Source organism: Miniopterus natalensis, chromosome 1 (genome assembly GCF_054644295.1).
Source record: "Miniopterus natalensis isolate mMinNat1 chromosome 1, mMinNat1.hap1, whole genome shotgun sequence".
Classification (NCBI taxonomy): domain Eukaryota; kingdom Metazoa; phylum Chordata; class Mammalia; order Chiroptera; family Miniopteridae; genus Miniopterus; species Miniopterus natalensis.
Window position 1 is genome coordinate 54,864,093 of NC_142081.1, and position 25,132 is coordinate 54,889,224.

Sequence of the window (25,132 nt, forward strand, 5' to 3'; positions counted from 1 at the left end):
TCTTCCATAAGAAACAAAATGCTAATTATTACTTTGTTCAGTAATAGATTTTGGTATCAGATCTAAGATGTCTGTGTGCATGCATACAGGGTGTGTCGAAAGCAAGTTTACAGTTGTTCCTATGGAAAATAATACAATAATTAAGAAATAATAATGCAAGAATAAACTCTGTGTTTTGTGTACTCACAACTGTAAACCTACTTTTGTCCTACCCTGTGTATGTAAATACACAGATAGAGTGGAAAACTTTTATTTTCAAAACAATCTTCCAGAAACACAATTTGCTATTTATCCGCTAACATCTTCACCATTATGACTCTCTTTTTAAGAAACATCATGTGGTTGTGCTTCTGATGGCAGCAGACGTCCAGTGTGCCACCATTATCACCATACCTTAAGCATCTGCTATTCTTAATTTTTACTCAGTCTCTTAATTGACTACAGATTTGGTTGTTTTAGGAAGCCAGTCTCAGGACCCACATTATGGGCATGACTGCCCCTTAAGATATTGAAAACAAACTGCTTCTCCTTTTTTTCTCCCCAATGATCTTAAACTTTGTGTCCCTTTGTGTTCTAATATTTATCTCTCTTCCGAAGAGAAACACTTTCATTGTTCAAAATGGAATCCATTCCTCCCACTTTGTTGAACAGTGCAGAAATAAAGAAATCTTGATATTACTTAGTTTCCTTATTTTCACTGATCCCAGCAATACTAAATTCAGTGTTTATGGATTATGGATTTATCTTGTGTTTACTGTAGTTTTGCAAGGTAATTGAATAGAGACCTGTATGGGTCAAAAAATATTACATCTAAACAGCTTCCATTTCATATCTCCAGAAAAAAGTCAGAACCCAGTAATATTTAATGTCCTTCATTGTTATATCTTTAAATCTTACCGCTGCAAGCAAGTGTGAAAATCCTTAAATTGCTGGCCTCAGTTTCCCATGTCAACTGGCATATGTTCAGGTTGGAGATCCTGCCAAAAGTCAAAGGAAAACATTTATGAGAGAGAGCCTGGTGGAGATGATTCTAATCCTGCATGTCCAGCACTGCCGGCAAGCCTGGCTTATGAAGCTTGCCGCTGCTTTAATGATGAGACCTCTTAACCACAGCTGAATGCGGGCATGGATGGATTCCCCCTGCCCTAACTAGGAGGCTGATTATTGATCCCCACCTGAATGCTCCATTGAGAACAAGCCATTCATGAATAGGAGCTGGAAGAATAGTGCACTGCAGGGCAGTTTTAATAAACTGCAATAGGGGCACAGTCTGTGGATAGAAAGGAACACATCCAATCTTAACGAAGCACTGCTTGCATGACTGAGAGGTCTGTGGGCATCCTACGGGCCAAGTGGCGGGCAGAGTGCCATGCCAGAGTAAGCACAGGACCCCAAGACACCCCATACCCTTACTCAAAGGAAGCTTCAGTTCTCTCTATCGCTCTTGGGATGAAGCTTTGAGGCTGGAATGGACTGACTGATCTTGCTACTGGAACAGAGGGGTCTGACCCCAGAAGCAGCTATATAGACAAGAGGAATACAAGGCCAATGAGAAACTTAAGGCTTCAAAACTTGAAGACAGGAGGGTGAAAAGTAGCTGAATGGTTATCCCCAGGAGCTCCCTGAAGCTGCTTGGAAACAGCCAGAGAAGTCATAGAGCAATGGACAGTGCATGAGTCCTGACCCGAACCCGCAGCACTCAGCGAACTGGGCATCTTTCGGACACACTCTGGCGTTCTAGGTTACTCACGGTTAGGGGTGCCCTTTTCAGCTGCATCTGGGTAACTCAATAGCTTGGTCCAAGTAACAGGTAGCCATTTACCTGTTCATTTATCTATTTATTTGAGATCTAAGGTGTTTTCAAGTTAGAAAATGTCAGGCTCTTACATGGGTTTTTGTTCTACAAGTATATGAGTGTGTGTCAGCTTCTTTGATGCTAAAGAGGAGATATAAGTTTTATAGTCACCATTTGCTAAAGTACTTTTTAGAATAATACACTTGATATTTTTATATTTAAAAAACAAAGTAGAACTATGAGGACAATTCTTCAACAGCAAGAATATATGCAATTGTAAATATAAAAATAAGAATATTTACTAAGGATGCTCCTTAAAACAAAGGTCACAGGGAAGGAGTCTATATACCACACATAGTGACTACCTTTAGCATCATACAGTTATGCTTTTCAAACATGCACCCTGAATTATACATTACCTTAACATTTCAAAAGCCAAAGAGTCATTTAGGATAGAATTGTTATTAGCCTAGTATTATTAAAGGCTGAAAATATTTGGGCACATATTGAAGAAAGCAATTCTCAAATGTGAGTGTCCATAAGGAAGTTTGTTAAAAAAAAAACAAAACAGATTCTTTGGCCCTACTTCCTACAGGTTCTGAATTAATAGACCTGGAATGGGGTTCAGGATTACATATTTTCAAAGAGAGCAGAGCATTCTATTGTACCCAAAGATTCAAAGTCAAGAACTAATTAGTAGAGGCTACCTTCAGACTCAGTTAATGAGAAATCACTTTCTGTTTTAGGCAGCCCATTTGTGTTATCTGACTTACAGTGACATAAATCAAGCACTGAATTTCACAGAAGTACATGTTAGAGGAGCAACAGCTGTAATATTTAAAGGGGTAATTTCTTTTTTGAAAATAAAAAAAAATGCCATCAACCAAACAGGTGAGTAAGACTAATTTGGAAAGACAGATATAAACCCATACTTGTTCCAGTTGTGTTGAGATGCTTTCTACACAAATGAAGTTATTAAACCAAAATAACTTTGAAATTTGACAACACACATTCCATCACATTAAAATGTTTTTTTAAACATCTAAGTGCTCTTCCAGATCTAAAATCCTGGGAAATACCAATAAACCGGGAGCATTGAGCTAGAAGGTATCTTGCCATGTCCATTGGCCTAGTCTCCTTGTTTATGGGGGAAGAAATGAAGCCCAGAGAGCTCATGATACTATACTTATGATGAAAGATCAAAAACTGAACACAGGACTTCTGACTCATACATTAATTCACTCTCCATTCTAACACACAAAAAGTTTTCAAAGCTCTATTCTCAGCCTACAGCTTTACTCATTGACCGAGGGAGTTTTTCAGACAAAATTTTCCTTTTTTGGCTGGGAGAGAAGTACAACGTGTCCTTTGGGGTTCTCTCCCAGATTTTCTCAGGGAGAAAACATATGCTCAGGTCCCCAGAGAACTGTGCTCCCACACTCACAGCTGTACAACAGGCAAGAAAAAGCTGTCCACAAGCTTAAAAAATAATAATCAGCATTTGCAAAAGTGCTCTGGGGTATCTTGGGGAAGTGTTCCAAGAGAGTTGCTATTAGAAAAAGATCACGAGGTTCTCTTCTCCTGGATCCTATTCCATGCTCAGATTAATATTTTAGGTGCATCAGTGACCCTCATTTACTCACCCATAGTTCATCATTCAGCAAGTACCCCTGGCAACAGTGGGCTGCGTCCCTGCTCTCGTGTAGGCTGCGTCCCAGCGGGAACTGGGGGCTCCCGGGAAGTCGGCTGCACCCCGGCCTGTGCCCACTGAGCGCGCTGTGTGCCGGGCCCACCACCTCCCCAAGAGAGGGGGGAGCCTGCTTCCTAGCCAAACAACTTTCATTAAACTTAATAAAACATTGGACTCTGTATGTTTTTCCTCATTCTATCAATACCTATTTGCTTATCAAAATCCTACTCATCCAGCAACAGCGGGATCAAACCCTCTCTTCTCAGCCTCCCTTATGACTTCATCCCACCGACCTAAGCGTGTGTAGAGCAACATGCTTATTCCTTCCTTATAGCACCCGAAAGTGGGATTCTAGACCTACAGGAATTCTAGATCACTGACTTTAACTTTACTTTTTAGAAAAGAAAAGAGTGGCCTAGAAACATGATGCCGCACAGTAATTGGTAATGAATTATCAGAAATCAAAGGGAAAGGAGGAAAGCACATTTGTGTTTAGCATTTGCTCTATGCTGTGTTCTCTGTAAGATAATTTAACTACCTTATTATTTCATCTAATTCTCAGAAAAATCTTGCTCAGCAGATACATCGTTAGTCCCGACTACAGGTACTGTAAACCAGTATCAGAGGGGATAAATAGTTGAAACCCGGTCAGACAGCTGCACGGGGTAGTTGGCAGGGGTGGATGCCAGACCATGCCAACCACAGTTCTTATCCACTGGCCCTCTTCACTTCCACCCGGGGTCACAGGGATGGGAAAAGTGCTGACACTTACTGAGAAACGGGACTTGGGCAGCCCCAATGATAAACAGTAGGTCCCTGATAACTGGTCAAGGGCTAATCCACTGCCTACTTCTGAGACCCATAATCCACCCACCCCCGCCTAAGGGGCAGCGAGGATGGAGACAGGCCTGACAGTGCCAGCTTGGAGGGAAGGAGAGCGAGGACGACTGGCAGACCCTGCGGGAATCTGAGCTCTGGCTGGCTATCAATCAGACGGGCTTTGGCAATCATGGTAACTCTTTAAGCTCCAGGAGCAAGTACAACTCGGTCGCTGTAAAATGTAAAAACTGCAGGTTTCCGCCTTGTGTACACCACTGTTGAAGAGAAGAGAGGGCCTCCCAATCTTTATTTCCAAATACTAACCACCTTATACATGTATGAGACACCTCAAAGCTTTTCACACCAAAAGGTGGACAGGGATTGGGCTTGACTGGTGAACGCATCTGTTGTTCCTCTGCAGGTCAGTGACAGTCTGCATCTACTTCAAGTGAATCTTCCCCAAATACTCCTGTAACTATGACAGCCTATGTGCCTCCAAAATAATGATAATACCCACACTTTCTACTTGCAATTTTCCACTTTACAAAGTATCTTTGCATGCACTGTTATCTAATGTCCACAAAAACTGCATAAAGTGAACAGCTATCATTAGTTCAATTTTTAAAACAGAAAATGAAGTTAAGCAAAATGTCCAAGATGATGTTTAACACTGTAAAAACAATCAAAGTTGCACTTACTGAGGGCCTGCTATGCAACACAGGCCATTGCAAAGGTTATACGTTTGCTCACTTAAGCCTCACAACCACTCCATGAAGTAGGTGTTATCTTCATACAAGTGTGGAATCTGCGTTGCTATGAAGGGTCAGATGACTAGCATAAAGTCATACAGGTTAGCACCAGAGCTAGGATTCAAATCCAGCTTTATTAAAAGCCACCCAGATTCTCAATCAAAATCTGACCTTGAACCTAAATGAGGTGATAGAATTTCCAGAGATGTCCTCATTGCCTGAGCGTCCAGACTCCCCAGCCGGCCTTGCTTTTCCCTGACATTTTGTGGCCTGTCTCTCACACTTTGAAATATAGAAAAATTCAAGTTGTTAGAAATTCCCAGCAAAACTCTTTATTGTTACTCTCCATAATCACGACTGTTCAGGCAACGTGATCTATGTGAGAGTAATCCAGCTACTAGGTCTTGTTTCCCTCTTAGTGCTCCTGTAAGCTGAGCTTTGTGGCATTTCTCACTTTATCCTGTAACTACTGGTGGTTACCTGCCTGCATGTGTGTGAAGCTGTATATCACACATACTGTGAACGTTCAGACAGACCTATCCCTCTTCCTTCCATGGGTTCGCAAAGAGAAATTGGAAGAACTAAAGAGAAAAGATTCAAGCACGTTTCCTTTCAAAGAGCAGTTCTCGGGTCCCCTTGCACTTGGCGCCTGTGAGAGGGAAAACGTGGCCAGTACTTGGGAAGCACTGTGGGGCACGTGTCTCTGCACACATATGCATCATGTCCCTTTCACACTTTGGAGTTACCAGATGCCTGGTTCTGCTGGGAAGGGGCTTGGTAACCCACTTGAAATCATGAGGGCTCATAACTCATTTATGCAAGGCACAGAACCTGTTCAGGTGACATCTGCTCTAAGGAGTGATTGAAAGATGTAGTCAAGCCAAAGATGACAATGAAATATTAGCAGCCACGCAGAGTTTATATGAGGCCCCCAGCTAGTTGGGGAATTATGCAGGTCAAAAGAAGAGCCTCCAGGCAACATAAGAAGCAGAACAAAGGATGCAAGAACCCTTTAGGGGTCAAGGACTCATTTTGTTGCTACAGGGAAGGCCCCGAGTTTTTGACTCATTTCATAGGCAGATGTGCGGCCCTCAACCTTGAACTCTCCAGGCCAACAAGTGCTGGGCTAAACTGCTCCTCCATCCCCACCTGACCTCAGAAGTCACACAGCCCTCTGAGGGTGTGGGTGCTTGGGAGTGGGGCGGGGAAGGGGACAGTTGGGATGGACTCAGGCTCTGACTTCAGGGTCTGATCCTGCTCTCCTGGTACCATCCTCCTCTAATCAAATGTCTCCCCATTGGTGTGTTGTTGTTTTCCCTGAAACACCCAGCCCATGCCACCCCCCTCCACTCTCTTATACCCCCCCTCCCCCCGCCACCACCACCACCACCCTACTTGGGGATGAGATTCCTATTTCTTAGAAGAGAAAACAAAGCCCTTTGTAATCCTCTCACCCCTTTCACCCCTTGCCTCATGGAACTTCTTGCATCTCCTAAAATATTTTCCGTTCCCTGTGTCTTTGCCCTGCTGTCCCCTCCTCCTGGAATGCCTTTCTCACTTTTCCGCTGGACAAATATCCTACTCATTTTAAGAACCAGCTGCCACGTAACTTGCTGGGGGAAGGCTCTCTCGAACTCTAGAAAGGAGCTAGTCATTCCCTTTGCTGTACCCTCTGGGTTCGTGACAGTAAGGGAGACGCTCCATCTGCTCCTACCTCTTCCTATGGCTGTAACTCAGTCTGTTACAAACATCAGCTAAATTTGTCACTCAGAACAAGCAACATCCAGAGCAAGATTCTTGTGCAGCTCCAAATAGGGTTGCTCTCTTTGCGTTACAGTGCCCATTTTCTCCCAGATACGAAGTTTCAACAGGATGACCTAGGTTTCTTAAAGGTTACTCTTCATAGTGAATTAGCAGTTACAATGAAAAAGTATGGGCCACCAGGAAGAGTGTGCAGCTAAGGAACAGGAGGGAGCCAGGACACCTGAAACTAATATGATATTGAATGTCAATTGTAATTAAATTTAAAAAAATTTTTAAATGTCAAGCCAAGGTGTGGGGCGCAACAAAGAGAATGATCAGTAGTGTCAAAAGCGGTTAGTCAGTGAGTGGTGCGGATTAAGTTTTGTTTTTTGAATTCTGCCTTCCGAATAGAACTCAGAAAAGTGGTTGGATGGGATGAGGGAGGCAGGTCAGGGAAATAGATCAGGAAAGGATATCGGGGAGATTCCTGGGTGATAAGAATGTTTTATATCCTGACTAGGGTGTGTGAGTGTCACACAGGAGTGAGCACTTTTCAAAACTCATCAAACTGTAACACTCAAGATCTGTGCATTTCACTGTATGCAAAGAACACTTAGATTAAAAAGTAAATTATATTTTTTATTGCTTTTAGAGAGGGAGAAAAGGACACACACAGAGAGAGAGAAAAAGAGAGAGATGTGAGAGAGATTCATCCATTGGTTGCCTCCCACAAGCACCCCAACAAGGAATCGAACCTGGGACCATTCAGTGCATGGAACAACGCTCCAACCAACTGAGCCACACCAGCCGGGGTGAAAAATAAATTTTATTTTTCACACACACAAAAATGTGTGGTTATTGGGGGGGAAAAACGACCATGCACATATGCATACATCTCTGCTTGACCACTTAGCACCCTCCACTAGAATTATATTTTACATGTTTTAACCTGCACAAAACTACGGATTTCTGGAGGGCAGGAGCAATGCCTATAAATACACCTTTTTATCCTTTATACTTCGCCAAGTGCCTGACACATATTAGCCTAATAAATATGTATTGGTTGGGGGGTGGGGGAATGACTGGCTGGCTCGCTCATTTCCTTCCCATATACTTTTAGCAAATTAGCATATGATCCTTCATCATTCTTTGCTATGCTCTAGTGATGATACTGGAGGGAAAAGGTAGCTCTAGGAGGCAGCCGATCAGAGTACTGGCTAGACATCTTTGTCCGGAAACCTTTCCTTTGGGCAATTTCTTCTTTACTATAAATGACACCCTTCTGTTATGATGCTAAGGTTTTCCTCAGGTCACAGCACTAAAGGTTCCAGAGAGAGGCAGTGTTGTGGGCTACAGAGAACTCAGGTTTTTCAATCAAATGGTCCTTGGCTCAAACCCACGCATGGCCTCCAGTAATAATGGGAGCTAGAGCACAGTTCAGGGTCTAGCAGGACTTTAGGCTCCTCCTAGGTAAAACGAGCTTGCTAATACCTACCCCGTAGGACTGTTTCATGAAGACCAAACTAAATCATGGCTGCCAAGAACATGGCTCATTGTAGGTTCTCAGTAAATGGTAACATTTATTTTTTACATCTTCAGCCCCAATCTCTCCCACTCCCTGGCCCTCACAAAATTCTGCTCTTCTTTAGAACAGGGATCATCTTTGGTGGGGTGATTAGAATGTGCTTTGTAGACCAGAGTCATCTGGGGTGATTCTCCAAATTATATTCCCACAGTCTTTTCTAGAGACACTTCTGTATGTACTATCACTATTACTGATGGCAGCATGTTTTATTTCTCAGGAGTTACCAGACAGAAAGGAGGTTGGGAATCACTTCTCTAGAATGTACCTTGGAAAGCCTTGCTCTTTATTTTCACAGCCGTAATTCTAACTGGGACTCAAAACCTCTCACCTTAAAATTGCTGTAATAGCTTCCTAGCTGACCTTCTTATTTAGAGGTTTTCCTCTTATCAATCCATCCTATATATAATAGCAAGAATCATCTCGCAAACTCCAGAAAGGCCGAGAAATCTTCTGGTGAAATGAACGCCTCAGTGGTCCCCCACTGGGAGGGCCAGCCTCATCTCCCCCAACACTCCCTACAGGCTCTGCCACACATTTTTGTCTTTGCTTGCGTTCTTGCTTCTAATCAGAGGGCCCTTCCCTTCCCTTCCCTTCCCTTCCCTTCCCTTCCCTTCCCTTCCCTTCCCTTCCCTTCCCTTCCCTTCCCTTCCCTTCCCTTCCCTTCCCTTCCCTTCCCTTCCCTTCCCTCCCCTCCCCTCCCCTCCCCTCCCCTCCCCTCCCCTCCCCTCCCCTCCCCTTCCCTTTCCTCTCTACCCCTCCCCGACCCATACAGCTAAAGAATTTCCACACCCCGTTCATGAGAGACAAAAGGAGAGCTCGCTGTCCCCTCCTTTGTGCCACCAAAGCTCACCTCTGTTATTGCATTCATCACAGTGTGTTACAAGTTATTAATTTACAATTCTTACTGCTGTACCTGATTGTGAATTCTTTAAAGGGAGAGACTGTGTCTTAATTATCCATGTATCTCCCCATAAAGTAGATACTCACTACATTTTTATTGAACTGAATTAAACAAAATAGAGATGAATCCCTGTTCATGCTCCATTTGCGCATTTAGCTTGCTGCCGAGCCTCGCGGGCCGTGCGTGGGGGCACGCGCAGTAGGCATTTCTGGGGTCTGCTCATCACTTTCACGTTTGCCCCCAGGGACCTTTCAGACCAAGACTGTGCGAAGAGGAGAACTGCACGTCGACTGGGCAGGCTCATTTCAGAACCCGGGAGGCTGGGCAGGCTCTCCGGCCAGCTCAGAGATGACGGGAGCAGTCCTGTGTTAAAACAGCGTTGCTTCCTGTTCAGTAAACCCAAATTCCCTCGGGTGGACCGCGACATGCTGCTGCCAGCTCTGCTGAAACTCCGCTCAGCCTCGCCGCCCGGACCGCCTGGGGTGCGCAATCGCCCCCCTTTGCGACTGTCCTGCGGCAGGGCAGGGCTCTGTTCCCGCGAGCCTCCCGCTCTCGTGGGCGACGCCGCTGCAGGCTCTTCTCCCTCTGGTTCATTCGCTCTCCTATGACGGATGTGCTAGCTGCCTTGCAGTCCCCGGAGGGGTTGACTTGTTCCTCCATTCAACGTTCATTCATTCATTCATCACACATTTATTGACCCCCTTCCTCATGTCAAGTGCTATGGTTAGTCCTAGGGAAATAAAGATGCACGGGACAAAGAGCCTGGCCCTCAGTGAAGTCGCCTCATGGAGGGGAGAGAACAGGACATGAACAAATAATGCCAGCGCACTCAGACAAATGGAAAACAGATATACGAGCATAAGGCCAGAGGGGCCCAGGGAAAGCAGATAAAAAAGAGAGGCTGATGTCTTTTCCCACTTGTTAGCTCTGTAGAGAACCTGAAAGCATCTAACAATGACATCTTACTCAGGCCCCAAATATCTCCCACGAACCCGAAGACTGTGACGATTGCTCACCCTGTTACAAAAATTACTGTTGTAGTTACACGGGTGGCTCTAAGAGCCTAGATTGCCCCTCTGAAGAGCCATTATCCCTTCAGCAGAGGGAGTCGTGTCTACTAAGAGAAGAGGGTTGCTGTCTCATTGCAGTCATCTTAAAATCTCTGTTTTCCAACATATGTAACTTCCTGACTTTGACCGAGTATAAGGTACAGTAAATAACTAAGGAGTATGGACAAGGAGTGCTCACTACGAACCTTCAATAAAACCCTGCCCCGCTCTAACTCTACAACTGTGCTGTCCACTAGCTACTAGCCACATGCAGTTATTTCACTTTAGATTACTTAAAACTAAACAGAATTTAAATTATAGTTCTGCAGTTACATCAGCCATGCTTTATGATTTCAACAGGCACATGTGACTAGTGGCTGCCATACCAGACAGATATTTTCAGCATTATAGAAAGTCCTATTGGACAGTGCTGCTCTAAAAAATAATCTGAAATTTTATTCAGCAATTCATTTACTTTGCAATTTTATGACTTGCTTACTTTCTAAAAGACTCAGTTCTGGGTTGTGGGGAAGTGAAGATAAAAAGTAAAAGTTACTTATTTTTGAAAGGCTGTGTCTAGTGGGGAAAATACATGTTTTTAAAAAGGAAAACAAACATAGACATTGTGCAACAGGTGATATTAGTTCAGGCCAGCAAAACAGCTTACTCTTGTATTAAAAAGAGAAGACCTCCAACAAGAGGTGACATGATATGATTCTTGAAGAACAGGTAGCTGGCCATTCTCCTAATTTGCGAAGCAGAAAGGGCACTGGAGTAGGTGCGAATGGCATGAGCAGCCCCAGGGCGGAGCTCAGAATGCTGCCAGGCCTTTGGTATTCCTGCAGCGCAGTGTGAGCTCCTGGGGAGCTGGGTGAGAACAGGCTGGTCAAGGCGATGCCATAATGACGGAAGGACATTGGTGAACAGGTGGCGGGAGGAAGGGCAGTTACAAATTACAACACAGTGATTAAAATGCATTAAAGTGATACAAAAAACTGGGTTTATGCTCAATATTTGCCACTGCTAGCTTTATTACCTTTGGCATGCTTTAAAATCTCCCCGAATCTCATTTTTCTCATCTATAAAATGGTGTTAATAACACTGCCAACCTCATATGGTGGCTGTATGGAGTAAATGAGACCATGTGCTTTTCACAGAGCATGGCAAATTAATCAAAAGTGAAAATGATTGCAATTTATTCTATATGGAATGTAGAATTATGAAAAGATTTGAGCTGAAGAACGCAATGATTATATTGTAGAGAGGAGTAAGACACATGGCAACTGTCTGTGTCAATAATAATAAAAACAATGGCTAATAGAGTATTTACTAGGTGTCAGGCATGATTCCAAACTGTTTAAATAACCTCATTCATTCAATCCTTTCAACAAGCCTACTAGGTAGGCTTCCATTACTCTCTCCCTTTTACAGAGGAAACAAAGGCACAGAGAAGTTAAATTATTTGCCAAACTGCTAATAAGTAACAAAATGGGATTCAAACACAGATATCTGGCTCTTGAATTTATATCCTTAACTGTCAGGCTGTTCTGCCTCTGTTAGAAATTTTTTGATAAGAGTGTGCCCAATTCTATATTGAATTATTTCCTACCACAGCAAGACTCCAAAATAATTTTATTTAAGTACAGATCTTCAAAACAACATTCTCACACCATAAAAGCCAGTAAGCCAGTATGTGTGCTCTAGAAATATTCCAAAGAAGGCCATCTGTATAGAAAAGGGCAAATGCTTGATAAATTGTGTATCTTTAGAAAGGGAGGTTGAAAATCTACTTGGATAATCATGACATGACTATAATTCCAGAGTATCCTCAACAACAGTGAGCCTCTAACAACCTCTCATGAAAATCAGTTTCTTATGAAAATGGGCTAATGAGGTGTTTCAGAGGTTAGCAAGAATTATTAAATAAAAGAATGTATAGAAAGGAATTTGCACTGTGTGGCACACTAGAAGTGTTTATTGAGACGGAGCTTTTGTGGCCACAATGTTTTTTTCTTTTAATTAAAGCATCATCTTCCAGCCCAGCTGGCATGGCTCAACAGTTGAACAGCAACCTATGATCCAGGAGATCACGGTTCGATTCCCCGTCAGGGCACATGCCCCGGGTTGTGGGCTCGATCCCCAGCAGGGGGCATGCAGGAGGCAGCCAATCGATGACTCTCTCATCAATGTTTCTGTCTCTCTCTCCCTCTCCCTTCCTCTCTCTGATATCAATAAAGATATATTAAAAAAACAAACAAAACACATCATCTTTCAATATGGGATCTTCCTAGACCTGGAAAACCTTTCCTAGGATGCACTTGAACTCTCTCATACTTTTTTTGTTTTTTTTAAATATATCTTTTATTGATTTCAGAGAGAGGAAACGAGAGGGAGAGAGAGAGACAGAAACATCAGTGATGAGAGAGTCATCGACCAAGCCCACAACCGGGCATGTGCCCTGACCGGGAATCGAACCCTGATCGCCTGGATCCCAGGTCGATGCTCAACCGCTGAGCCACGCCCGGCCGGGCTCTCTCATACATCTTAAGGATGGGGAGTTGGGTATCACATATGAAATTCTTCAAAACAAACACATCCCAGTCTATGATCTAAACTTTAACTCTTCTTATTTTAAACCTTCTCTGATTCAATTTCAACAACACTTTCTAACATGTCCCTGTGTTTACCCACATCTGAGCCTAACACATTGGTGTTTTCATTGATCAACCTCACTAAGGCCTCATCTCTCCGGAAAGTTCCTCCAAATGTCTTTTCTTCTGATATTCTGTCCTGTAGTCTGACGTTCACCCTCACATAATTCCACTTTAATGAGTGAGGTAATATAATTATCCTTCAAATTTGTTCCACTCCTTCAGAGTGCAGCCTCTCCCCATGGGGCCTTGGCTAGCTAGCAGCACCATGCTTTCCCAGCCTAACACCCTGGCCTGAGTGTCAGTCCTGGTCAAGGGGACATGTGTGTCCCTGTTGATAATGGCAAGTAATACTTTTGCAAGCACAAATTCTCAAACGGCCAAAAGAAATCCCACCCCACCCCTCAATTTTCATTTTTATTTTGCATACCTAGGAAATAGGACCCTGTCAAAAATAAAACAAAAAAAGAAATGAGCCAAGTGTTGCAGAGGAAAAACACACACAGATCCAGATCTGCTCCAAGTTTACTCCTAACCACTGACTTTATGGGACTTGAACACACCAGGAGCTGGACTCACTCTAAGAGGTGGGCACAGTCACCAACAGCACAGAGGAAACAAGAATGGTTGGGAAATGTCACCACAAGTGAACAAAAGCAAATCCTTTTTGCTGGGCCTATAAATTTGGTAAAATCAGAAAGCAGATCTAGGGCATCAGCTAGGAAGCCAGAGAAGCTGAAGTCTAGGAGGCCAGGATTTGGGAAGAAGATGGACAGGTGGCCGATGTACAGTCCAAGCCCCGAGTCTAGTCAAATTCTTTGAGATTCAGCAGGATGGTGTCTGATAGCAGAACCAAGAAGTTGAATGTCCCTTTGGCACTTGATTAAAAGCAGATTGTTGGGAGCTGGGTTGTCATAAGAATCTCACTGGACCAGAAATCTCCCTGTGGGTTAGTGGCCTAGAATTACCAGCTATGTGACCTTGACAAATCACTTAACCTCTTTTATTCTCTGATGTTTTTTCATCACTAAAATGCAGATAATAATTGATAGTAATAAAAACTGCAAAGAGGTTTTTTTGTGTGTAATTGAGAGAATGTATAATAATTTATATATTTTAAGTGTCTTTGAATTTACAAACTATTCTTATGTAGAGAATTTATGCGAAAGTGGTTGGTAGGACTAGTGGCTTGAAAATGTTGACTAAAACATATTCACCCCAATCTTTCAGTGATGTATTTTCATGGCCATTTCTAAGGCACAAAGACTCTTGGTCAAGGTTATGCTGTGGGTAAGTTTAGCCAGGCAGTGTGGCTCCTGAGCCAGTGCTCCCAATCATGATTACAGTGAGGGCCCTTATAGTCACTGTGGCTTATCTGAGTTTTAAAGGCAAAGGCTTGGTTGGTTCCTGAGAGGCTGATGACAGCTCCACAGAGTCATCACCTCACTCTAGGACCTCTGGAGCAATGGCCGGCGCACCATTCAATACCTCTTCCTGCTCTCGCCTGGTGTCTAAAAGGATGATGCCTTCCCCTTTCCATTTCCAGCCATACATCTTCATTCCTTTAAAACTCTCTGCCGAAGCCTCAGGGCATGGAAAGGAGGAACTAGAATGTTATTCATTAGCATTTCAGGGCATTGAAAAACAAAAATAAAAACAACAACAAAACTCTCCATTCCTTTTATTCCCATAAACGCAGACTCTAGGACCCTGGGTCCTACTCAGAAGACTCCTCCAAGACAAGCAGGAGTTCAGGGATTTATAGCATCAAAAGTGAGGCATCCGTGACTTTAGATGGTTTGAAAGGGTATCTTATTTGATAGCAGCCAATAAAGCAAAAGAGAGTGCCAGATCAGATAAGAAGAAAGAACATCTCCAGCCAGAATTAAAAAGGCTATTTTGGGATATGTCAAAAGGAGCAAAGCTAGATTGGAAATGACTGCAAAGATGATTAAATAGGTGAGAACAAAGAGAACACTTCCTGAGTTCTGGCTAAGAAGGGAAAAGTTCTTAATCATCTTTTAATCGTACTTCATAATTAGTCAAGTTACAAATGCCATGGCTGGAATTAAAAGGCATTTCCTAAGGCAGGAACTACTATGGGTTTTCCTAGGGTTGGGGGATAGAGTGAATGCTAACGCCCTTCCGCTTTGTGTAATAGTTTGAGGTCTTATAAGCATATTTGTTCATAAAGCACATTTTGAAAAATACTGTTGTTCTGTTTTTATTTTTTTTCACTTTCCAAAGGGACTGAAAAACAGCGATGGCAGTTTTTTCAAAGAATGAAATCTCCACAGCAAAGCCAAGAGCCACTGGAAATTGCTTAGGGTTCTCCTAGAGGCAATGGATACGTTGTCACAGTTATGTTACAACATCTTCCATGACAGTGGCACAGAGTAAGAGAAGGCTGAAGCTACATCTGAGTGAATTATTCCATGCTAAATAGCCTTCATCAGTATCACAGAAGACGTGGAAAACAGCTGAGCGCCTACAGAAAGAAAACAAAATCACCTCTAATAAGCAGGCGCTAACACACCGATGTCTAATTTCTCCTGGAAAAGTAAAGCCTCTCCGAATCAGAGGAAGTTAAGGAAAAGCCCGTGAGAAAAGCAACAATACGTTTGAATATCTTGTTGCTTACCTATTTATTCATTCTCCCAACGGTTATCTAACACCTATTATGCGTGAGGCTCTTTGCTCATTGCTTAAATTGCAACAACAGATCACAACACATGACCAACCCTTGCGAAGACTGCAATCTAGGGAGAAAAAACAAACATTTTTTTTCTCATTTATACTCTCTCTTTTCTCTATATCTATGTCACTTCATTTGGTATATAGCTTTGAATAAGCTCTCCATGAACACTAATTCCAAATGACATCTCTAGCCTTGCTCCTACTATGAGCACGAGACCCAAGTAATCCAACTAGGCCCAAGTAGGCCCATCGTTTGTCTGCACAGAGGTGTAAGAGTTCTTTCCAAATAAGTGTGTCTGAATCAGAGCCGAACATTTCTCCCATTCCTTTCTCAGTCTTTCACCAACCTCTGCTACTTGTTTAAGGCCATCAGCAAAAAAACACACACAAAAAAACCCAGCGGATGTAGAAGAGAAATAGGACATAGGAACAGACCCAGAAGGGCCCCATGCTCTCTTGTTGTTGTCTTGAAATTCTTTTTTTAAAAATGTATCTTTACTGTTGAAAGTTTTACAGATGTCTCCCCCTCACCCCGCATTGACACCCTCCACACTATTCTTGCCCCTTTGAAATTCTTAGTAATAATTTTTATCTTTGAACTTGTGTTTTATATGAAAGGTCCAGTGAGGCAATGAGGCATGTGTATGAGAAGAGAAGATGCACAAATGAAAAGAAAGCTGGATATTTTAGTACCTTTAGTGGTACATTTTTCCCTGCTTTTTGAACGAGAGACCCAGATTTTCATTTTGTACTGGGGTCTACAAATTGAGGAGCCAATCCCATGTATGAACATCATACAAACTTGATTCAGGGAGTGTGGTCCATGCCCCAGGTTTGCACTCTATCCTCGGTGTGCTAACCTGCCCGTTTCTTTCCCCTGGCTTCTTGCTGTGTGTTTTAAGTTGACCTGAGTATTGGCATTTGGTCTTTCTGTTCCATGACTGCTGGGGTAGCTTCCCTGGCAGTGGACTTAGAACTGCCATCACATCAAGGTGTTCCCACCATGACAGCACATGCCTCCTGGACAGGCCTTTTCTAGCCCCTGTGCCTTCTCCAGAGGAGCAGATGATGATGCCCAAGTAATTCCTTAGTCTTTCAAAAGAATGCTTTCTTTTTACACTACGTGACAATTGACGAAACAGCTTTCTGACAATCCATGGAAAGACTAAGTCATAAGAAGATACACGGTGTGCCTCTTTGCACAGACTTCTGGTTTGAAAGCCAGGGCTCGCTTCATAGGATCTGACTACACCATTTGATTTCTCCATTGTCAAAGCCAATGAAGATTTTGCATCTTAAATCTCACACCTTTCCAGTGACATTTTAAAACTCTCACTCCCCCAAAGCAGAACTGTTTTTGAAATCCCAAGAGGACTCTTCAAAGGAAAGCTCTTCCCCCCCAAGGTGCTTAGTAGAATAGTGTTGTGTAATATATTTTCCAAAGTACAACTAATTGAAGCACTTTGTCTTTCTTAGTTTCCCACATTTCAAAATACCTATTATGTATGTAATTTTATAAGTCAGATATGCTGTAATACCTTGCCTTTATGTGTTTGGAAATTTCATCATTTTTCAGTTTTTAAAAAGTGTCAAGGAAAGCTGTGCATTTGGGGATATGGCATCGCAGGAAAACCTATCTGTAAGACCACAGTGGTCTTAATGAGGTTTGTTCTGGTATAAAATGGCAACAGGGAAGAAGTAAAGCATGATACTTTTTTTCACTTAAAAAAAAAAAAAAATAGGCATCATAGGATGCCACTTCACAGTAATGTCTTAATATTCTTTCATTTAATTATGTAAATCATGAAAGAAGGCTGCTATTTATGGTAATTTGCACGTGCGGAGATCTGCTTCTCAAGGTAAGCTAATTTAAATCAAATTATAACTAAGGGAGATTTACCACTTGTTGATTTAAACAGACAATCATTTATAACTCCGACAAACCGCCAGTAAAGATGGCAAGATTTCAAAAGTGAGGAGAACCGGTCGTGCTCCCGCTGTGAAAGGGATCAGCTGACAGTCTATGGAAGGATCTGGTATTCCTGTTGATGTCAGCAAGAAGCCAAGGCGGCCTCTTTTGTGAGGGAAGTGATTAGTGACCGCCCCGACCCTCGCCCCCTCCGCACTGAAGCCGCCTGTCCACACGAAGTTACAGGCCGCTCTCCCCAACGAATTCACCGCCCGCTTTTGATACAGGCCCAGCTCTCTTCAGAATCTGCCTGCATTCTAGCTGCATGCTTGTACCAACTGCCGAATGTAACAGAAAAGACCATTGTAACCCGCTGAAGTGTTCATGTGTCCCCGGCTCCTTTATTTCTTTTCTTTTAATCATTAAAGATACTCCATTGGAGTTTGAGAAACTAAGCATGTACCAATTCATCCTTTGTTTTACAGGCACATTTGTTACACAGCAAATGCCCTCCTTGGCTAATGAAGTAGGCGTGTGGGTCTCTGGTAGACCAAGAAAGGTGCCCAGGTCCTCCTGGATGCAGACACAGGTGTCTGTGACAATGGCCACAACTTGATTTGGCAACAAGAAGGATGCAAGTACGGCAAGCTGATTAAGCAAATTTCTCAACCTCTCTGAGTATCAGTGTTCTTATGAAAAGAGAGCATTGATTATACCTTCCTTATAAGGCTCACATGATGAGTGAACAAGCCGATGCATATAAAGCACAAAACTTTACGGAAATGTTCATCTTCAAAAATCGCAGGTATGAATAAAACAATAATCAGTAACAACAATAATGTAGTGTTATACATGGGAAATGGACCATTTCCAACATATTTATGGGTAAAGAGTTAACAAAACCTTTTCCATTCTGCATAAGAACTTGACCTGCCTTAAACTTTCAAGCTTGGTTAATCGATTAAGGGTAATTCGTCAGCTGCTGTTGTTAACCAGTGTTGTTAATGGTAAGGTGTGGCCCATGACTAACGAATTGCATCTGGATTGGGAGGTGCATACATGAACGACAAAATACATGGCAGGAGGTAAAAATTGGCGCTTCTCTGAATGTGCTAAATTTGTCACTGACATGTCCTGTGTGAGGACCCTCGAAACTGTGCCTCTATTGTTATTACAAGAGGTATTGGCTCTTGGAGGCATAAGGCTTTGGAGCAACCCGCCCAATACAGACCTTGTCTGCCTGCAGCTGGACTCTGCTGCAGAGAATTCTGCGAAGACCAGAAACACCTGCTGGGATGCTAGGTTTCCCATTCAGGTCCTTCTAAGTGAAAATGATGTTGAATATCTTCTACAGTAATCTTGTGGTTCTGAATGGTTAGCTGAGTCCAAGAAAACACTCTGTAGATATTGCAGAATATTTCAGTTTAGTGTTTTGGGCATCAAAGCATGTGCTTAAAGTCTAGGAGTATGATGACATTAGGATAATACCAGTTTTGAATCAACTATGAATGTGTATTAAATACCAGAATTCTTCCTTGCCTGTCTTTTCCAGTTTCTTTGAAGAGACAGACATTTCTTCTATTGACAAGTTTAGGGTCTTGTGAAGCCATTTGTGGAGGTCAGTCAAAGATTTCTTCATCACAATCAATTAGTAAAAGGAGTCTTCTCAATGTGCCATATGGAATAGTCAAATAGAATTAAAACACAGAACCTGCCAGAAAGAAGTTTCTCTCCAGAGACACATTCAGTGACCATCTGAATAGCAATGGCAGTAAGAGATGTCCCTCATTTTCATTATAAGCCTTAGCTTACTCTGGTGGTCACCTTTCTTAATTAGGTTTCCTGGAGAAAATTAAGCTCTAATGCCCTAAAGCATCTGGATTAGTTTCTTGTTGTCGCTGTAACAAATTAGCACAAAATTAGTGGCTTGAAACAACACAGATATATTATCTTACAGTCCTGGAAGTCAGAGATTTGAAATGGGTCTCAGTGGGCGAAAATCAAGGTGTCAGCAGGGCTGTGCTCCTTTTGGAGGCTCCAGGGTAGAATTCATCTCCTTGTCTTTTCCATCATCTACAGGCTGCCTGCATTCCTTGGCTCATGGTCCCTTCCTCCCTCTTCAGAGCCGACAGTACAGCATCTTTGCATCTGTGTCTTACTCGGACCCTCCTGCACCTTTCTTTGACTTATAGGGACCTTTGGGATTACTAGCTCACCCAGGTAATCTAGGATAATCTCCCCATCTCAAGATCCTTAACTTAGTCACCCCTGCCAAGTCCCTTTTACCATGTGCAATAAAAGGCTCCAGGGACTAGGAAGTGGACATCTGTGGGCGGAGGCTGTCACTCTGTCATCCTTCTTTGTAATAAATTAACATCTCTCGCGTGCAACTGGAATGGTGCTAATTATATATCACTCTCAAAAAATTAAGAAAACTGTCACTCAAGACATTTTCTGTGTCCTGTAATTCAGATGAGGAACTTTATTTGCGAAAGAGTTCTTGATGGCAACAGTGCCTTAAAACAATAGGCAACAAGACATTTTTAGTGACAGTGGTTTTACAAATTCTTTTTAAAAAAATTGAATAAAGAAGTAAGGATAGGAAGTTAGCGTTGAAAAATTAAATGTGAGGCCCGGCAGGCATGGCTCAGCGACTGAGCATCGATCTAGGATCCAGGAGACTGCAGTTCGATTCCGGGTCAGGGCACATGCCCGGGTTTCGGGCTCGATCCCCACTGAGAGGTGTGCAGGAGGCAGCTGATCAATGATTTTCTCTCATCATTAATGTTTCTATCTCTCTCCCTCTCCCTTCCTCTCTCTGAAATCAATAAAAATTTTAAAAAATACAACAAAAAGCTGTGAAACTTAAAAAAAAAAAGAAAAAAAGAAAAGAAAAGAAAATTAAGTGTGAGCCTAGAAAGCAAGTGTATGGTAGTGATTTTAAAATGCATTGTTGGGGGTAAATACATCTATGAAGAGAGGGATATTGGGGCAACAGGAGTGGGAGAGTGTGTGATTATAAATGGTTGGTGCCCCCAAATTCCATGTTTCCTAAAAATGTGCTAGCTATCAAAGTTGCCTTTCTTTCTTTTAAAAAATGTAGCCCTTATTCTAATGACCCTTGCATACTTGTGGATACTCCCACAAGAAATATTCAGCAAAAAATGCATGTGTGTAGAAACCATACAATAGCCAGTTTCACTCCTCTTACAAAGAAAAAAATCAATAGTTGTTTCTGTCCCCAAATTTCATCTTGGGCCTCTTTGTGAAATGTGCAGTTCAATTTAGTGTTGACAGGTCATTCCAGTCAGTGAGAGTTTGTATACAATTCAGCCAACTGGAAACCAAAGCACTCCAGTTAGACAGTCACCTCACCCCTCTGCTTGACATTGTCTTTTAACAAGTAATAGAGCCACTGTCTGATGGATTGATTCTTACATCCGTCACATAATGTCCAGTGAGAAGCCTGGAAGACTCATTATTATCAGTACTGTACTTATTTAGAGCTGAGTGAACCCTTTGGTATAAACTTCAGGCTACCGAGTCTAGCATCTAGAATGTTTTCCCTCATAAGAAAGAGCTCTGTAGTGGCAGACAGCGGACCTGGCTGTGTGGTGGAGGCTCTGCCAGTACCCAGTGTGTATGTGACTGCAGAGCAGGTCAGAGAGCAGAGGAGAGGCAGCTGGCTGAGTGCGGTTAGCTCCTGTCTAGTCGAGGACTTGGAGTGTCTCACAACTTAAGAAGAAATGCATTCAGAAGAGGAAGTAGAGCCAGCCAGTGTTGCTCAGTGGTTGAGCATTGACCCATGAGCCAGTAGGTCACGGTTCCATTCCAGGTCAGGGCACATGCCTGGGTTGTGGGCTCGATCCCCGGTAGGGGGCATGCAGGAGGCAGCTGATCAATGACTCTCATCTATCTCCCTCTCCCTCTCCCTTCCTCACTATGAAATGGATAAAAAAAAATTTTTTTTTTAAAGAAGCAGCAGAGCAAAAGGGGTTAATGTGTCAGACTGGTAAACTGAGGAAGCAAGGGCCTCACTCAGAGCAGAAAGCTCATACCACAGCCAAGAGCCCTCTTGCGAATGGGACAGACTTGGGCTACAGTCGAATGGGAGCTGCGTGTGCACCTCTGGGAGCCCTCTCGGCTGCTTCGGAATCATACTCCTGCGCCCCTCCTCCTGGTTATTGAGTATAAAGGGAAGTTAACACTTCAGACAATGCGAACATTGCAGGAAAAGCCTGTCTAGTAGGAAAAACAGACCTCAAAGCTGGTTAAAAAGAAAACAAAGACAAACTGATATAAATGCTACGAAGGAAGAGGGATACTTGAGAGAATTACAGGTTACCTCCTACTTATGTCTCCAGGAAAGACCTTTCTGAGGAATTGATATTTAAACTAAAATTAGAAGGAACAGTCCCGTGAAGACTTAGAGCTTGAGGAAATTGCATTTGAAAATATCCTGAGGCAGGAAAGATCTTGTCTTGTTTGAAGAACTGGGAAAAAACCCAATGAGGTTAGCTTCAGGTGAATAACTGAAGCGGGGTTAGAAAGATGTAGATGGTAGATTATTACTCTTAGGCGATTCCTCCCCAATTATTCGCTTCCTCCCTGCAGCTCCCTTCCGTGGATCAATGTGCTTGCCCACGTCACTGTTGTGGGACTTGGCCAGGTGACTCGCTTTGCCTCCGTGGTGGCTGAGTGTAGTCTGCTCAGCCTTCACTTTGCCTTAACGTGTCATTTCTCTGGACGTTCCCAAATACGATGCAAAAGGAAGCTTAACACCTGCTTGCATCGTCAGGCTCGCTCTATTGCACGGCCATCACTGTGTCGAAAGGACACGTCTGGAGGAGCCCACGGTAACAGGATGAGAGACATGCACAGCAGACAGGGATCCAACGCGCAGCTTGGAGTCAAGGCCAGCTGAGCCCCACCTGAGTCAGCGGGCCTCCAGCTGATCTGCAGATGCCTGAGTAAGAGTCAATAATTGTTGTTTTAAGCCACTGAGCTTTAGGGTAGCATTGTTATGGAAATAGCTGACAGATAAGAGTATATAAGGATCATCTTACAGAGCTGGTGGGGAAATAATTGAAGATTTTTAAGTTATGTTTTGAATTATGTTTATTGAAGCTCACTCTGGCTGCCCTGAGAGGCCAGCGAGGAAGCAGCTGGAATAGTCTGTCTGGAGATAATGGAGGCAATGGGGTAAAAGGGGAGTGGATATATTTGGCATAAATCTTGGCGGCAGACCAATAATACTTGCTAATGAGTCACATACAGAGAGAAAGGAAAGTGAAGAAGGAAAGCGCGACTCCCAGGTTCCCAGCCTAGACAACCAGGTAGAGAGTAAAACACTTTTGTATTTTAATGTTGCTATAGTTTCACATTAATCATTTAAATGGCTGTACAGCCAGTTAGCACAGCATAAGTTATTTAATCACTACTTTATGCAGGGCATGGGTTTGTTTCCCATTTTATTCTTTTACCCCAAACTCAATAAATTAACCTCTAAGTACAGTTAATTTTCCTATATTTTAGATTGAGGTGGGGGGGTAGATTCTTAGAAATGGGATAACTGGGCCAAAAAATTTCAGTGGTGTCTTTTCTTTTTCTGCACAGAATCCATTCCTTCCCATAGGTGGAAAATAAAGTGTAGGATGTGGAAGAAATGCACATTCACAGAGAGCTATGCATTTTGCTTTGGTGAAATGTCACAGCTTCCTCGAGGCTCCTAGTAATAGTGACAGCAACAGCAAACCTTCATAAAATGGTTTATATGTGCCGGACACTGTTCTTGGCACTACGTGTACATGAACTGACCTAATCCTCACAATTCTATGAAGGACATACTAACATTATTCCCATTTTACAGATAAGGAATCAGAGGCAGAGATGCTAAACAACTTGCCTCTAAGAACATAAATAGTTGTGTAGAATTCGCAGTGTCTGTGGCAAGGATGATGCTGAAACACTTGTTAGCTCACCACAGGTACCTTATTTGGACTTGCAGAAGAAATTGTTCCCCGCTTTTCTATCAAATAATCCCTGTGCCTATTCTAAGGAAATAGTAGATTTTTACCTGATGGGTTTTGTACCAAATAATTGTGTGTTTCTCCTAAGCAAATGGCAGATTTTCATTGGACAGACTTTGGAACTAATTAAGTTCTACCTAAAAAGTCTGGAGCCAAATGTTTAGCTCCAGTGTGGCAAGTGTCTCAAACTTTCCTCTATGCATGTTATCCCCACTCCTGAGTCTCTGATATGCTTCCACCTTTTATACTTTTCTCACTCCTTTTCATTTTAATTTATACCATGATGGATTTTACATATCTTGTAAGCTTCCTTAAATCCTTTTTGAAAGAAAGATACACATAGTAAGTAAACAGACTCAGGCAAACCTTAAAAAATATCAATATAAAAACAAAGTATGTCCATAATATTCATAAGATAATTTCACTGATACATATTTGTTGTCTCTTTGCTGTTAACATTCTCTAGCACTTTCCTTTTTTTAAAGTGGTATATTCAATAAACTTGATCAGGAAACGGTACCTGAAAGAGTCTTCCCTTTCCAACCCTCTTTTCGGCTTTGTTTCCAGAGAGCCCTTGTACAACCAGAGAACAACAGCAATCTTTAAACTAGAAATACAAAAGTTTAAGTAACAATAATGACATGTATTGACTGCTTACTACTGTTCTAAGTAGCAGAACTTAGGCAGGCACTGTTCTAAGTACTTTTTGTCTTACTCCTTGCAACAACCCCATGAGGGTCTTACTGTCATTCTGTACATATTACAGGTGAGGAGACAGGTTTCAGGAGGTTAAATTTCTTGCCCAGTGCCACAGAGATACCAAATGGCAGATGTGCAGATTTACCGAGGTCTGTTCCTACCTCCATAGCCAAACCCAGCTGCCCTGCAGGATAGGTTAATTCTAGATAAAGCAACCCAGGATTGCTAGCCTCTGTGCCAGTGCCGATGAGGTGGCCATGAGAGCACACCTGACAGACCTCCAACTACTGAGAGTGTAACCAACTGACCAAGGCCCTCAGCTGCTGCCCCCGAAACCCAACACCAGCCTGCCCAGGGGTCAGGCTCCCCACCAGCTACCGCCAGTCGGTGAGCAGGCAGGGCTGCTATGGCAGGTCCCAGCCTAGACTCCTCTAGCAGCCAACTTTGGCTGCAGGACTCCCTGACAGCTCTGCTGAGTTTTCATTAGACTGCACAACAGTCTAGGACCCTCCTTCCCTCTCTCCTTCCCTGGGGCTAGTCTTGGATCAAGGTCTGACAGTTCACCCAGCCTCCTCCCTCTCTCTGCATTTTCACTCACAGGCACTTCCCTTAATAAAATCCTCATATGTTTAATCTCATATTGGCCAATGCTTCTTGAAGGACCAATTTATAATGGTTCTTGCTGCTTAGCTTTCTCTTAATTCTACCCTTTGGACCTCTCCCATAGAGCAATAATTGATTCCCCCAAGCCCCTGTTCCCAGCTGGAAGCTCTTCCTATTGTCTCTTATCTTTACCTCTTTTAGAATACATTGTTA

The 25,132-nt window shown here is 42.8% G+C and overlaps 1 protein-coding gene across 3 annotated transcripts in view; it reads right to left on the reverse strand.

Moving 5' to 3' along the window:
- SEMA6D (semaphorin 6D) overlaps positions 1-25,132 on the reverse strand; it is a 478,544-nt gene that overhangs the window by 333,943 nt on the left and 119,469 nt on the right. For all 3 annotated transcript variants that reach the window (XM_087821690.1, XM_087821678.1, XM_016211208.2), the window contains exon 2: positions 898-977. The gene's annotated coding sequence lies outside the window, so the exon portion shown is untranslated. The remainder of the gene's footprint in view (positions 1-897; positions 978-25,132) is intronic.